Genomic DNA, 15,371 nt, shown 5'->3' on the forward strand with positions numbered 1-15,371 from the left:
TGGTCACGCTTTTTTTTTTTTTCTTTTTAAAAATTTATTTATTAATTTGAGAGGCAGAGTTACAGACAGAGAGAGGGAGAGAGAGAGAGGGAGGTCTTCCATCCGCTGGTTCACTCCCCAAATGGCCACAATGGCCAGAGCTGAGCCGATCTGAAGCCTGGAGCTAAGAGCTTCCTCCAGGTCTCCCACGTGGGTGTAGGGGCCCAATCACTTGGGCCATCTTCCACTGCTTTCCAAGGCCACAGCAGAGAGCTGGATTGGAAGTGGAGCATCTGGGACTTGAACCAGCACCCATATGGGATGCCGGCGCTGCAGGCAGAGGCTTAACCTACTGCATCACAGCACCGGCTTCATCACACTGTCTTAACTGGGTACCCATCCCCTCCTTCCTTGGTTTGGGCAAACAGTGGTACACAGATGTGAAGTTCCAGCTCTGTACTTCTGAGATGTCACTTTTCTACCTTGTTCTACCTCAGTCATCCCTTTGGAAATGCGAATTCAGTTTTTAAATTTTGGGTGGTTATTAAATGGAATCTACCAAAGATTGTTTGGGCCAGAGGGACCCCTTCTAACCCCCAGTCTTGCAGGCCCCAAACCAATTCACTCTAATTACTCCAGTTACAAAGTTAGAAGGAAAAAAAAATCACAATCACAATGAGCAACCTAGCTAACAGTTGCAGAGGGAAGTCACCAGGGAGATCAATTAAAATAAAAATAAAGAAAAGAACAAGTGTCTCCCGACTCAACCCACTGTTGGAATGAGATAAAAGTTTATAGATGGACTTGTTGTAGGTTCAAAGTTCTTTCTCAGTAACACGAAGTTTTAAAGACATGTCAACTCAGAGGTACTCATGAACTGTCTGAGTCTTCCTAAGGTTGAGATACTGCTGAATGTAGGTTTAGAATATATATACGGGGCCGGGCTGTAGCATAGTGGGGAAAGCCACCAGCATCCCATACGGGCGCCGGTTCAAGTCCCAGCTGCTGCACTTCTGATCCAGCTCTCCGCTATGGCCTGGGAAAGCAATAGAAGTTGGCTCAAGTCCTTGGGCCCCTGCTCCCGCATGGGAGACCTGGAAGAAGCTCCTGGCTCCTGGCTCCTGGCTCCTGGCTCCTGGCTTCGGATCGGCCCAGCTCCGTCCATTGCAGCCATCTGGGGAGTGAACCAGCAGATGGAAGACCTCTCTCTCTCTCTCTGCCTCTCCTCTCTCTGTGTGTAACTCTGAATTTCAAATAAATAAATAAATCTTTAAAAAAATAAAGTAGAATGATTGTTTCACCCAAAGTTTTGGGGAAGAAGAATCTTGTGAAAGGAATTTTACATGTTATCCAGCTGACTATAATTAGCCGGAAATTATTTAGAAGTTTTTCTAAAAATTGAGCAATCATGGCCGGCGCCGCGGCTCACTAGGCTAATCCTCCGCCTTGCGGCGCTGGCACACCAGGTTCTAGTCCCGGTTGGGGCGCCGGATTCTGTCCCGGTTACCCCTCTTCCAGGCCAGCTCTCTGCTGTGGCCAGGGAGTGCAGTGGAGGATGGCCCAGGTGCTTGGGCCCTGCACCCCATGGGAGACCAGGAGAAGCACCTGGCTCCTGGCTCCTGCCATCGGATCAGCGTGGTACGCCGGTCTCAGCGCGCTGGCTGCGGCGGCCATTGGAGGGTGAACCAACGGCAAAGGAAGACCTTTCTTTCTGTCTCTCTCTCTCACTGTCCACTCTGCCTGTCAAAAAAAAAAAATAATTTAAAAAAATTAAAAAAAAAATTGAGCAATCATGTAAAAAGTGACACTGGTCCAAGACTAAAATTTGGCCCTCTCTGTTAAAATGGCAAGGCTTTCTTGGTCTATTGATCTGCTCTTTTTTAATTATTATTATTATTTTTTTTTTTGACAGGCAGAGTGGACAGTGAGAGAGAGAGAGACAGAGAGAAAGGTCTTCCTTTGCCGTTGGTTCACCCTCCAATGGCCGCTGCGGTCAGCGCGCTGCAGTCGGCGCGCTGCGGCCGGCGCACCATGCTGATCGAAGGCAGGAGCCAGGTACTTCTCCTGGTCTCCCATGGGGTGCAGGGCCCAAGCACTTGGGCCATCCTCCACTGCACTCCCTGGCCACAGCAGAGAGCTGGCCTGGAAGAGGGGCAACCGGGACAGAATCCGGCACCCCGACCGGGACTAGAACCTGGTGTGCCGGCGCCACAAGGCGGAGGATTAGCCTAGTGAGCCGGGGCGCCTGCCTTGATCTGCTCTTAATAGGACATTGTAAGTACTTACCTTTTAGGTAACTGGCCTACAAAAATTCTGTTTTGTAAAGATGGTTTCCTAGGCATCCTGTTGCTTTTGTTGTCTTTAACTACTTAGGAAATCGAAGTCCTCTCTATTAAAAAGTGACGGTTTGCCTATAACTATGCAAGCTTCGGCCTCTGCCTTTGCAGTCTTCAGAGCACCACCGATTAAGTGAATGACTACCAATTCACATGGCCTATGATGCTATTTTTTGGGCGTTGTAAACTTCCAATATTCTTGACAAATTTCCCCAAAGTAAGTCTTAAGTTCTAAAGTAAATCTTTTTCTTGACCTCAAATTCTCTCTGGGATTTTTCCAGTTGGTCCCTTAGACACTCTGACGGATACATCTCTCACTCTGTGAAAAAAACATCAAACTGATCTGAATGATTTGATATGTTGGATCACATGGGAAGCGTTGTCCAATGAGAAGGGATGCCGTATCTTCTGTAAGTTACATTAACGGGCATATTGATAAGACTGCTCTAAAAATTAAATGAGATTCCTAGAAATTGGTATGCTAGTGGTCATAATTTTGGTTATTATGTTAAAATATTAGACACCACATTCTGTCTCTCTCTCTCTCACTGTCTATAACTCTATCTGTCAAATAAACAAATATTAGACACCACAGAAACTATCCAGTCTCCCTACCAATTGCTGGATATAATGATCGCTTATCAGATTTTTACCCATAGCCTTTTTGAGTCTTGTCCTCCACTAATTGCTTTGTTCTGCTGCTTTTTTTCCTGAAAGCTTTTTGCAAGCAACTATCACCCTCAAAGTCCCACCAGGGGTTCAGGAATTCATGGAAGAAGAACATGATCTTTTCATTTTACTTTATCGTTAAAGCTTTGAAGCCTCCTCATCTGTCTCCAGTGAGACTTATGGGAAAGGTGGGGAAGACTCTGACAAGTACGGATTTCTGATAACCTTAAGACCACACCATAGGACTGGATAAGGGTTCCCAGAGCTCTAATGAAGAGACTGGTTGCTTTATGAAACTGCTTATCCAACAGCAAGAAGAACAAGAATTAATGTACTACCAAGGATACACTTTGGCAGATTTTCCTGCTAAGTCAGCCAGTACTGGAACTGTTAAGCAGTGCAGTTTGAATGAACGCCATCATCCAAGTCCAAATATTTATGATAAGCTCTTAGTTATCAGTGCCAGGCACTTGAACTGGAGAAACAAAATTGGCATTTAAAAAGACATAAATCCAGCTCGCTTGAGCAGCACATGTACTAAAATTGGAACGATACAGAGAAGATTAGCATGGCCCCTGTGCAAGGATGACATGCAAATTCGTGAAGCGTTCCATATTTTTCTAAATAAAGTCCTCAATAAACCTACATGAAACAAACAACCAAACAAACAAAGACAAAAATCCAGCATCACGCATGGACTCATGGAGGCCTTGGATGGTCTCTGGTGAGAGCTTCCTTTATTAAAACTTCTGCACTCTGGGGCAGCATCGTGATGTAGTTGCTTAAGCATCTGCTTGTGGCACTGGCATCCCTAGTGGGCACCGGTTCGAGTCCCGCTGCTCCACTTCTGATCCAGCTCCCTGCTGATGGCCTGGGGAAAGCAGTGGAAGATGGTCCAAGTCCCTGCGTCCCAGCACCCACTTGGGAGACCTGGAAGAAGCTTGTGGCTCCTGGCTTTGGATCAACCCGGCTCTGGCCATTGTGACCGTTTGGGGAATGAGCCAGCAGATGGAAAACCTCTCTCTCTGTCTCTCCCTCTCACTGTAATTCTGCCTCTAAAGTAAATAAAAAAAAATTAAAAAAAAAATAACCCTCTGCATCCTGACTCACCATGGAAGAGAAAAAAAATCTAAATTATGAAAAAAAGTAATTGGTCTGGTGACAGTTCTAAAATTGCTGAAATGGTTTATGAGCAATATTTGGTTAGTGAAACCCATCATCCTAGGAAGACAAACTCCAGGTGTGGGGCTGGCATCGGGAAATAGCAAGTTAAACCGGTATTCCATATCAGAGTGCAAGTTCAAGTCCCAGTTACACCAATTCAACTCCAGCTCCCTGGGAAAGTTATGGATGATGGTCCAAGTGCTTGGGCCCCTGCCACCCATATAGGAGATCCAAATGGAGTTCTTGGCTCCTTGTTTTGGCCTGGTTTGGCCCAACCCCAGCTGTTGTGGCCATACAGGGAGAAAACCATACTATGTCACTCCTCAATACAGTCCTTCTGATAAACAGCAGGCCAAGGACACTCTGTGCTAGGGGAGAGAGACAACAGGCTGGGTCCCGCCTGTGTGTTGTGGAGGATCAGCGTCTCTGGCCATGCTCTGGTCTCCTGGTTCTGCAGGGAGGGAACGTGGGTTCTTATTTGAAGCTGTAGGTCTTCCTCCTTTGGTTATGTGGTTGTAACTGCTGTATCTGCAAGACAGTTATCCACAAAGTCAAACCGCTGGGCCTAGTTCTTGTGGCTACAAATCCCTCCTTCTGCTATGTATTCCTTACTCTTGAATCAATAAGGCAAGGATGGCTCTGGCTACTAGGGAGCCTAGATCTCAGTTTGAAGAATATCAGAGCAGTAACAGAACAAGAAAGAAAATTTGCGATCTCAAAGAAAATCTCCGGCATCCTGAGGAAGCCAACTGAAAGGAGCATGGAGCTGATTAAACCCTGGTTCTTGGGGCCACGTGGCTTTTGTTTGTTGAAATGTAAAGAAAGAATTGAAGATCCAAAAACACTTCCTGAAAGATCAACTTTTCCAGAAAACCATAGCTACTCAATGCATTGCATTTATTGTGTTAAAACATGCATGAAACACAAATACAAAAATCATGAAACCAGCCGTCATTCTTCAACACACTGAGCAAAGATAAAGTGCCTAAGGAACCACACGGCTGACTTGCCAAGGATGGGCTCTTTACTTAAAGTATCATCAAGAAAAAGGGCACAAATGGACGAGTGTGTTCACTTACACACACTCAACTGAGCCTTCGGCACCAGGAATCAGAGCTCCGTGTCCTATAGTATTATCACTTATTATAAAAGTGTGCAGTGGGGCCAGCGCTGTGACGTAGTAGGTTAATCCAACCCCTGCGGCACCGGCATTCCATATGGGCGCCAGTTCAAGTCCTGGCTGCTCCACTTCCAATCCAGCTCTCTGCTATGGCCTGGGAAAGCAGTAGAAGATGGCCCAAGTCCTTGGGCCCCTGCACCTGTGTGAGAGACTTGGAAGAAGCTCCTGGCTCCTGGCTTTGGATTGGTGTAGCTCTGACTGTTGCAGCCATTTGGGGAGTGAAACAGCAGATGGAAGACCTCTCTCTCTCTCTCTCTCTCTCTCTCTCTCTGTAACTCTACCTCTCAAATAAATAAAATCTTAAAAAAAAAAAAAAGGCATAGTGGTAAAGGACTAGAACCACCAGCATTGAAAAGCACCTTTGTCAACTAGGCAATAAAACCTTCTACAGCGGCCGGCGCCGCAGCTCAATAGGCTAAACCTCCACCTTGCGGCGCCGGCACACCAGGTTCTAGTCCCGGTCGGGGCGCCAGATTCTGTCCCGGTTGCCCCTCTTCCAGGCCAGCTCTCTGCTATGGCCTGGGAGTGCAGTGGAGGATGGCCCAGGTCCTTGGGCCCTGCACCCCATGGGAGACCAGGATAAGTACCTGGCTCCTGCCCTCGGATCAGCGCGGTGCGCTGGCCGCGGCGGCCATTGGAGGGTGAACCAACAGTAAAGGAAGACCTTTCTCTCTGTCTCTCTTTCTCTCTCACTGTGCACTCTGCCTGTCAAAACAAAACAAAACAAAACAAAAAACAAAACCTTCTACATGTCCTTCTGTCGTCCATCACCAAATACACTTTGAAATGAAAAAAAGAAAACTGTTCAGAGAGATGCAAACGTTAGTGAGTGAGACTGCCCGGTGGCCCTCAGGGGGACCCACCTCAGCATCGCTGGCGCTGAAGAAAGTTGTAGAATTCTGTGCCGGGGCCTTGAGGAAGTCGTGAAGCTGACTTGGTAATAGAGCAAGGCTCTTCCCTCCAGAGCTGTCTACGCCAGCATTGCTCTGAACAATTGCGGTAGGTGTGGCGCTCCAGACACCTGGGCCAAGGGCGCATCGGGCCGGCGGCGAGGTGTGCGGGTCAGCTGAGTGCCCAACATTGTCTCATTCCTGCCACAGCTTCACTAACAGCGTGTTCCCTATTACCTGTGTTTCTCGTCATTGCCTGCTCCTCCAGAGTGGAATCCACAGTCTCTGGGCAGGAAGAGGAAGGGGCTGTTTTAGTCAGGTGATTAAGTCCCAGTCATCAGCGAACCACGGTTGTAGCTCCGCAGGAGTCTTTACTGACTAACACTCTGTCTGTGCATGTGTCTCCATTTCCTTTCTGTTTCGTTTGTACTTTTTTTTTTTTAAGATTTATTTATTTGAAAGTCAGAGTTACACACAGAGAGAGAAGGAGAGGCAGAGAGAGAGAGAGAGGGAGGTCTTCCATCCACTGGTTCATTTCCCAGTTGGCCACAATGGCCGGAGCTGCTCCGTTCTAAAGCCAGGAGCCAGGAGCTTCTTCCGGGTCTCCCACGCAGGTGCAGGGGCCCAAGGACTTGGGCCATCTTCTACTGCTTTCCCAGGCCACAGCAGAGAGCTGGATCAGAAGTGGAGCAGCTGGGTCTCGAACTGGTGCCCATATGAGATGCTGGCGCTTCAGGCCAGGGTGTTAACCCGCTGCACACAGCACCAGCCCCACGTTTCTCCATTTTCAGTGGTGGGATCCAACTGTCTCACTGCTGCCACCGCCAACTCCACTCCCAGTTGTTCGCTCTGTGTTCTTCTTTCTTTCCCGTCTACGTTTTTCTCTTTCCTGGAGCGGCCCCTTGCCTCCTCCCCTCTGCACACCTGCTCCTGATTGGCTTCCTGACGCGCTCCCTGTGCCTGCAGATGGGTGGCCCCATGTCTGAGGGCTCTGCTGTCTGGAACCCGGGCATCCCAGCGTTTATTCCAACCACTGTTATGTAGGAAGTAGTCCACTTGTTTGTCCTTTATAGCAGCCTTTCCATACGTTGCTTCATAAAGAAGAGACCCACAAAAGCACAATCCTTGCTTAGCATCCTGGAATTTAGGCTTTGGGTCCCGCTTGGGTGCCATTTATTTATTTATGTGGGAGGTAGAGTTACAGATGGAGAGAGAGAGAGAGAGACCTCTGTCTTTCTCTCTAGAAAGATCTTAGGCGCCATTTATAAATGATTCGCTGCCTCCTCCTTCTCCCACCATCCCGACTGCCACCCCCTACCCTCTACCCCAGCCCCAGATGGCTTCTTAGAAGGACCTAGTCCCATGATGGGCAGCACTAGAGTTGTGGACGCTGATACCGCTTGTCTGCCCGCTGTCAAGACAGGCAGGCCCAGGACCATTGTCCAAACCCACAAACAGAAACGCATGCAAATGGAGCACACAAGGCCCCTGTGAGGTTTTGAAAATTTAGGTTTTGGGGCTGGCGCTATGGGTGGTGGGCTGGGCCTCTGCCTGTGGCACCGGAATTCCACATGGGCTCCAGTTCGAGTCCCAGCTGCTCCACTTCCCATCTAGCTCTCTTCTATGGCCTGGGAAAGCAGTGGAGGATGGCCCAAGTGCTTGGGCCCCTGCACCCACCTGCCTGGGAGACCTGAGGGAGGTTCCTGCCCCCTGGCTTTGGATCCTCAGCTCTGGCCGTTGCAGCTCTCTGGGGAGTGAACCAGCAGATGAGGGACCTTTCTCTCTGTCTCTCCCTCTCTCTGTAACTCTACCTCTCAAATAAATAAATAAATAAATATTTTAAAAATTTAGGTTTTAGTAGGTTTTCAGTTTTGGCTATGGCTTGGGAGATCCTTATCAAAGAATTAGCTGTCATTGCTTGAGCACAGATGATAGTTAGACAAAGGCATCTTACCTAGCGGGCAAACTAGCTTACCCCAAAGTTACAAGGCAAGCAATGGTCCAGCAAGTAGTCAGCCCTTACCTTATCTTATCGCTTTCCTTTCTAAGAGTAATGGGAGATCAGCTAAGTGTTCACGAGGGTAATTTCGCAGGGAGAAATCCTCAGTAGGATTCCACGGTCACCTGGGGTTTGGATGATTGGGTCCTTGTGCTCCTCGACCATTAACAGGTCTAATTTTTCCTCAGGTGCAGTGTTTAACTCTGTTTTTAACTGTTTAACCTGTTTAACTCCAGGTTTAACTCTCTTTAGCTTTACTGATGAACGGGTCCCAGAAAGAACTTCACAGAGACATTGGCTTGTAGCTGACCTCTGGGGTGGTGACTTTTCCAAGTCTTGAGGAGTACCCAGTGTCCTGGGCTCAGGTGGTGGAGGCAAACAGGAAATGGCTAGAATCCTACTTACATATGATGAACAACATGGCACCTACAGTGTTTAATTCTTTTATACCGTGATCATCCTATAGATTACAATACTATTCCATCTTGAAGAAGGTCTCATAGGGGCTTAACTGGAGCTTGCTTCTAGGGGTCACTCTTATTCTAAGGAACCTTGTCCCATGTTGAGTTGGTTTCTTGACATATTTTTGTGATTATATTTCAAAAGGCATGAGATGAGTCTTGTTTTCAAACTTGCCACTGGCCTGGGGCCTCCAAGAAGCATATAGCTTTGAATGTCTTTCAAGAGCTCCAATCACTTCTGGGGTAACTTTGGCTATGAAGGCTCCTCCACTGTCACTTTAAATTGAAAATTGCATCCAAAACTGGGGAGTGATTTATTTGGGCAAAGCTTTCATTGCTTTAGCCTTTTTGCTTTGGCTTGAACTATGCCTCAACCCATCCAATAAGGGTGTCTACACATTCTAACAAATGGCTGTAATTGATGCTACTCTTGGCATGACGGGAAAGTCTACTTGTCAATCATTCCCTGGTTATGCTCCTTGAGTGTGAACTCCTTTGATTGCTAGAGGAAGTCCTGATTTTGGATTATTTTTAGCACAACTAAGATCATTCTGGACAACCTTTTGGGCAGTCCTTAGTGTGTTAGGCCTGCAATAGGCAGCAAATATGATTCTTTATTATTATTATTATAAATCCAGCTTTCCTTAGTGTTCTCCATCTCCATCTCTTGAGTACCTGTCTAAGACCCTCATCTGTTTGCCCTCTCCAGATCTATTTCTGTGTACTGGCATTTCCACAGGGATAAATCCACACTTGGAATAAGTGCCAGAGTCTTTGCATTGGGAGTTGGCTTCCCGCTTTGCTGCCTGGTCATCCAGGTCATTTCACTGGACTATAGATATATAACTCTCCATCCATTGGTGGCCTGAGCAGTTTCCATGGTCACTTCTTCTGAAAGCATATTGGAGTTTAACAAAGCCAGTATCTCCTTTGCATGTTTAATTTCCGCTTTCCATGAGGTTAGCCGACCTCTTTCTTTCCATAGAGCCCCATGCGTTTAGTGTATAGTATGAACATTCTGCCTTTCAAATAAATAGAATAAATCTTTAAAAAGAATAAAGTCAAAAGGCAACTTACACATGCGAGAAAATTTTGATGATCGCATAGCTGATCCAGGACTTCTATCCAGAGTAAGTAAAGAACTCTTAGACTCAATGCATGGAACTGTTCCATCACTACAAAATCCTCCCCTGGCTATCGCCTGCATCAATACCCTTGACCTCCAACCCCCCACCAGTGCCTGGCAACCACTCATTCATTTTCCATTTTTCTAATTTTGTCATTTGAGGAATATTATCCAAACGAATTGTATGACGTTTTTAGATCAGCTTTTTTTTTCACTTAGCCCTTGAGATCCAACCAATTGCTTGCAGGTATCAATAATTTGTTCCTTTTATGGCTGGATATTGGTGCGGATATAACTGTTTGCTTGAACATCCAGCTGTTGAGGAATATTTCGGTTGTTTTCCAGTTTGAAGCTATTGCCAGAACATGGGGGAAGCTATTCTGCGTTCTGGACTCAGTGAAAGGTGTTCATGGCTCCAAAGCCATGATCCATAAAAGAGAAAACTGTCAAAATCAAGAATGCTGGCTCTTTGAAGGATTCTGCTGGGAGGATGCAGAGAGGAGACGTAGCTGACAGAGGACTTGGGCATATCCAGACCATATAAAGGAATCTGCACCTCAACAGTAAAACATAATTCAATTAGAAAATGGGCAGTAGATACAGGGAGAGATTTCATGGCCGAAGCAAACAAGCACATGAACTGGCATTTAACATCACTAGCCTTTGGGGAAATGCAAGGTAAGATCATCAAGAGAAATCACTGCACACCCATAAGAGCAGTTCAGATGAACAACAATGACACAAACGGTGACTGGCAACCTGCGGAGAGAAAGCAGGTCCTCGTCCCTTGCTTGTGGGAACGTAAGATGGCACACACAGCCACTCTGGAAAATAGGATCAGTTTCTTAAAAACCAAAGCTAAGCATGCACTTATATTATCCAGTGGTGCATTCCTAGGCTTCATCAGAGAAATTAAAACTTAAGTTCACACGAATGCTCAAGGCAACTTTATTTGTCATCAATGTATTCAGGGACAATTTACATGCAACAAAATGCACAAATCGTTAAGTTTTGCGCTCAGTGTGTTTTGCCAGATGCATGCTCTGGATAAGCGTTAGACCATTTCCCACACCCGGGAGGCAGTGGGAGGCAGTGGTGATGCTTCAAGCAATCGGGTTCCTGCCACCCACAGGAGACCTGTGTGCAGTTCCCAGCTCCCGGCTTCCGCCTGGCCCGACCCTGGCTGTTGCAGGCAACTTGGGAAGTGAACCAGTAGACGGGAGTTCTCTTTCTCCTGGTCTGCCTCTCCAACTCTAAAACAAATAAGCTGTAATTAAAAAGCGGTCGGGCACTTGGCTTAGCAGGTAAGATGCCACTCGGGATGCCTGTATCCTGGATTGAAAAACTTGTGTTCAAGTCCTGGCTCTTTTCCCGATTCTGGCTTCCTACTACTGCATATCCTGGGAGGTACCAGGTGGTGGCTTCCGTGGTTGGCTCCTGCCACCCACATGGGGGACCTGGATGGAGTTTCTGGCTCCTAGCTTTGGCCTAGCCCAGGTCTGGCTGTTGTGAGCTTTTAGAAGTGAACCAGAGGGTGGCAGATCTTTCTCTGTGTCTCCACCTTTAAAATAAAAGCAATTTGTTCTTTTTAATTAAGAAGTTGTGTGTATCAGTAGTTCTTCTCCTTTGTGTTGCCTGCTGGTGTACCGTTGCATGGATACATTCCAGTTTGTGTGTTCATTCTTCTGCTAATTAGTATTTAGATTAGTTTCAGTTTGTCTTTTGTGAGAACAGTTTGTATTCATACTATTGTATGCATCTTTTTGTTAGATATGAGGTTTCACTTCTTTTTAATAAAAGCCTAAGAACGGAATTGCTGGACCATATGAGGATACTTCAAAAGGCTCATAGAAGGGCCAGAGCTGTGGCATAGCAGGTAAAGCCACCGCCTGCGGTGCCGGCATCCCATATGGTACCGGTTCGAGTCCCAGCTGCTCCACTTTCCAACCAGCTCTCTGCTATGGCCTGGGAAAGCAGTGGGAGCTGGCCCAAGTGCTTGGGCCCCTGCACCCACATGGGAGACCTGGAGGAAGCTCCTGGCTCCTGGCTTCGGATCGGAGCAGCTCTGGCCATTGCAGCCATCTAGGGAGTGAATGAACAAATGGAAGATCTCTCTTTCTCTGTCTCTGCCTCTCCCTCTCTGTAACTCTTTCAAATAAATAAATAAATAAATAAATCTTTTAAAAAAGGTTCATAGAAATTTGAATTAAAAGATGTTTATTTGGTGGTATAAAAATGTGAAATCCATGCATAGATTTTTCATAATATGCATTTCCAATGTAGTTTTGGAAAGTCCCTCATATATGTTAAAGTTGATAAGAAATGATCAAACTATTTTTGTTAAAGATTCATTTTATTTATTTGAAAGGCAGAGTTACAGAAAGAGGGAGGGAGAGACTAAAAGAGAGAGAGAGAGAGAGAGAGAGAGAGAGAGATCTTCTACCCACTGGTTCACTCCCCAGATGGCTGCACTGGCCAAGATGGGCCAGGCCGGAGCCAGGAGCCAGGAGCTTCTTCTGGGTCTCCCTTGAGGGTGCAGGGGCCCAAGGACTTGAGCCATCTTCCACTGCTTTCCCAGGCCATAACAGAGAGTTGGATCGGAAGTGGAGCACCTGAGACTCGAACCAGGGCCCTTATGGGATGCTGGCACTGTTGCCAGCAGCTTTACCCACTACGCCACAGTGCCAGCCCCTCAAACTGTTTTACTGTCAGATGAGAGTGTATCTTATTTGGGACATGCTCAAGCTGACTTGCCCCAAATGGTAGAGTTAGAAACATACCAGGGGATTCCAATTCAATCCCATCAAGGTGGCATGTACCAATGCCATCTCACTAGTCCAAGTGATCAATTTCAGTTCACAACTGATCATAATGAAAGGACTAAGAGTCAAAGGGATCACATAAACAAGTCTAGTGCCTGCTAATACTAACCGATAGAATAAATAAAAGGGAGAGCGATCCAACATGGGGAACGAGATACACAGCAGACTCATAGAATGGCAGATGTCCTAAACAGCACTCTGGCCTCAGAATCAGCCCTAAAGGCATTCGGATCTGGCTGAAAAGCCCATGAGAGTATTTCAGGCATGGAAAGCCAAGACACTTTGGCAAAACAAAACAAAACAAAACCTAAATGAAAGATCTCTGTGAGTGAGATCCTAGTGGAAAGAACAGGTCTTCAAAGAAGGAGGTACCTTTCTCTGAAGGGAGGAGAGAACTTCCACTTTGACTATGACCTTGTCTAAATAAGATAAGAGTCGGAGAACTCAAAAGGCTTCCATAGCCTTGGAAACTCATGACTGGAGCATAGGGAGATTATTGATGCCATAAACAGGAGTGTCAATTTGTAAAGTCAACAACAGGAGTCACTGTGCACTTACTCCTCATGTAGGATCTCTGTCCTTAATGTGCTGTACATTGAGATTTAATGCTATAACAAGTACTCAAACAGTATTTTTCACTTTGTGTTTCTATGTGGGTGCAAACTGTTGAAATCTTTACTTAATGTATACTAAACTGATCTTCTGTATATATAGAAAATTGAAAATGAATCTTGATATGAATGGAAGGGGAGAGAGAGCAGGAAAGGGGAGGGTTGCGGGTGGGAGGGAAGTCATCGGGGGGTGGGGGGAAGCCAATGTAGCCCATAAGCTGTACTTTGGAAATCTATATTCATTAAATAAAAGTTAAAAAAAAAGATGAGGGTGTATCTTTAAATATACTCTTTAACTATGCATGCATTTCTCATGCTCTTATTGGTCATTTATGCATATTCCCTTGCGATGTGTTTGCTCAAGTCTTCTGCTCACTTAATGGATTGGGCTTTTCATTATTGACTTATGGGAATTCTTAAATATTCAGGAATAATGTCCCTTACTTGGTATATTTTGTGAAAGTCTTTGAACTGCTAATTTTCTTACCAGTGAAGTTTCAGATTTTGATGAGGTCCAATGTATCAGTGTTTTTATATTCTAGCTGGTTCTCTCTGGCCTGGCTAAGAAATCTTTTCCTATTCCAAGGGGGTGAAGATATTCTACACTTTATTCTTCAAGTTTTAAAGTTTTCTTTTCTTTCTTTCCTTCTTTTTTTTTTAACCAGATGCACATGTTACATTTTATATTTAACAAAAGAATTAATTAAAGAAACAAATGAAGGGGCTGGCATTGTGGAGTGGTGGGTTAAGCCCCTGCTTGCAATGCTGGCAATCCCATCTGGGTGCCGGTTTGAGTCCCAGGTGCTCCACTTCTAATCCAGCTCCCTGCTAATGCACCTGAGAAAGCAATGGAGGATGGCACAAGTGTTTGAGCCTCTGCCACTCAAGTGGGAGACCCAGATGAAGCTCCTGACACCTGGCTTTGGCCTGGCCCAGCCTGGCTGGTGTAGCTGTCTGTGAAGCGAACCAGCAGGTGGAAGATCTCTCTCTCTCTGTCTCTCCACACACACACACACACACACACACACACAACACCTATATAATCCTGACTTTCAAACAAATTAAATCTTTACAAAAAAAGAGAAACAAATGAGGGTGGCCATTTGGCTTAGCAATAAAGCCACCAGTCCTGCACCAGAGTGCCTGGGTTCAACTCCTGGCTCCAGCTCTTGACCCTGGCAGAGAGTGGTGATGGTCAGGTGATACAGACCCAAGTGGGAGACCTGCACTGAATCTCCCACTTGTAGCTTCTGCCTCAGCCCAGCTCTGGCTGTTAAGGGCATTAGGGTGGGTGAGCCAGTGCACAGGAGTTATCTGTCTATCTGTCTCTCAAATAAATGAACTATGTTTAAAAAGTGAAGTGAAACAAATGTAGGAGGTGGGAGGTGGTGGGAATGGCACTGGCCTTGAAGCCCAAGGTGTGTCTTGTTGTGTCCAGCCACCTGACCTGGTTAGGTCGCTTCTCAGGAAACCAAGTGGGCCGTGCGGTCAGCAACGACCCAGCAGGGTGAGCAGAGTGAAGCGGCTTTGCAGCCTGACTGGCGGTGCTGTCGACTCAGCTGTGGGACACAGAGGCGCTGCAGGAAGCTGCTGAGCGAGAATAATGGGAACCGCTCTTCCCCTGCCCACCCCAGGATCCGGTTCTGTTGAGGACCAGGCCAGCGCATACCGGATGCTTGTGCCTTGCTTTTTCCTGGCTGGAGTCGGCCACTAGAGGGCAGTGTGAGAGCAGGTTTCCAGGCCGGCTTGGCACCACCCCACAGTGCAGAGGCAGCACTGGGCATTAGCCGCCTGGCCTTCTGGGCAGGAGTCGGGGGTCATGTGGTCATGTGGGCAGGCGGCGACCCCATCCAAGAGCTGCGAGGGGTCCTCCTGCGGCTGCCATGTTATCCAGACCCAGGCATGGGTCCATCGGGGGACAAGGGCAGTGTGGGGCTCAGGTGTCCTCTGTTGGCTTGGTGCAGGGAGATGTGGGGGATGTGGCAGGGTCTGGCATGTTGGAACAGGTCAGCCAACCCCAGGTTGGGAGGGTGATGGCCTACAGCTCACCAGGCTGGAACTAAATGACCACATCCTGGTTTGATGAGGACCGACTTATGACTTGATTTGGGGTGGGGGACTTACCTGTGAGGAG

The 15,371-nt window shown here is 46.9% G+C and overlaps 1 non-coding gene across 1 annotated transcript; it reads left to right on the forward strand.

Moving 5' to 3' along the window:
- The first annotated feature begins 3,501 nt into the window (after positions 1-3,501).
- On the forward strand, positions 3,502-3,604 carry LOC127484316 (U6 spliceosomal RNA). Its single transcript, XR_007911185.1, has one exon. It is a non-coding gene; the product is annotated as a U6 spliceosomal RNA (small nuclear RNA).
- Positions 3,605-15,371: the final 11,767 nt, after the last annotated feature.

Source organism: Oryctolagus cuniculus, chromosome 15, assembly GCF_964237555.1.
Source record: "Oryctolagus cuniculus chromosome 15, mOryCun1.1, whole genome shotgun sequence".
NCBI classification, from domain to species: domain Eukaryota; kingdom Metazoa; phylum Chordata; class Mammalia; order Lagomorpha; family Leporidae; genus Oryctolagus; species Oryctolagus cuniculus.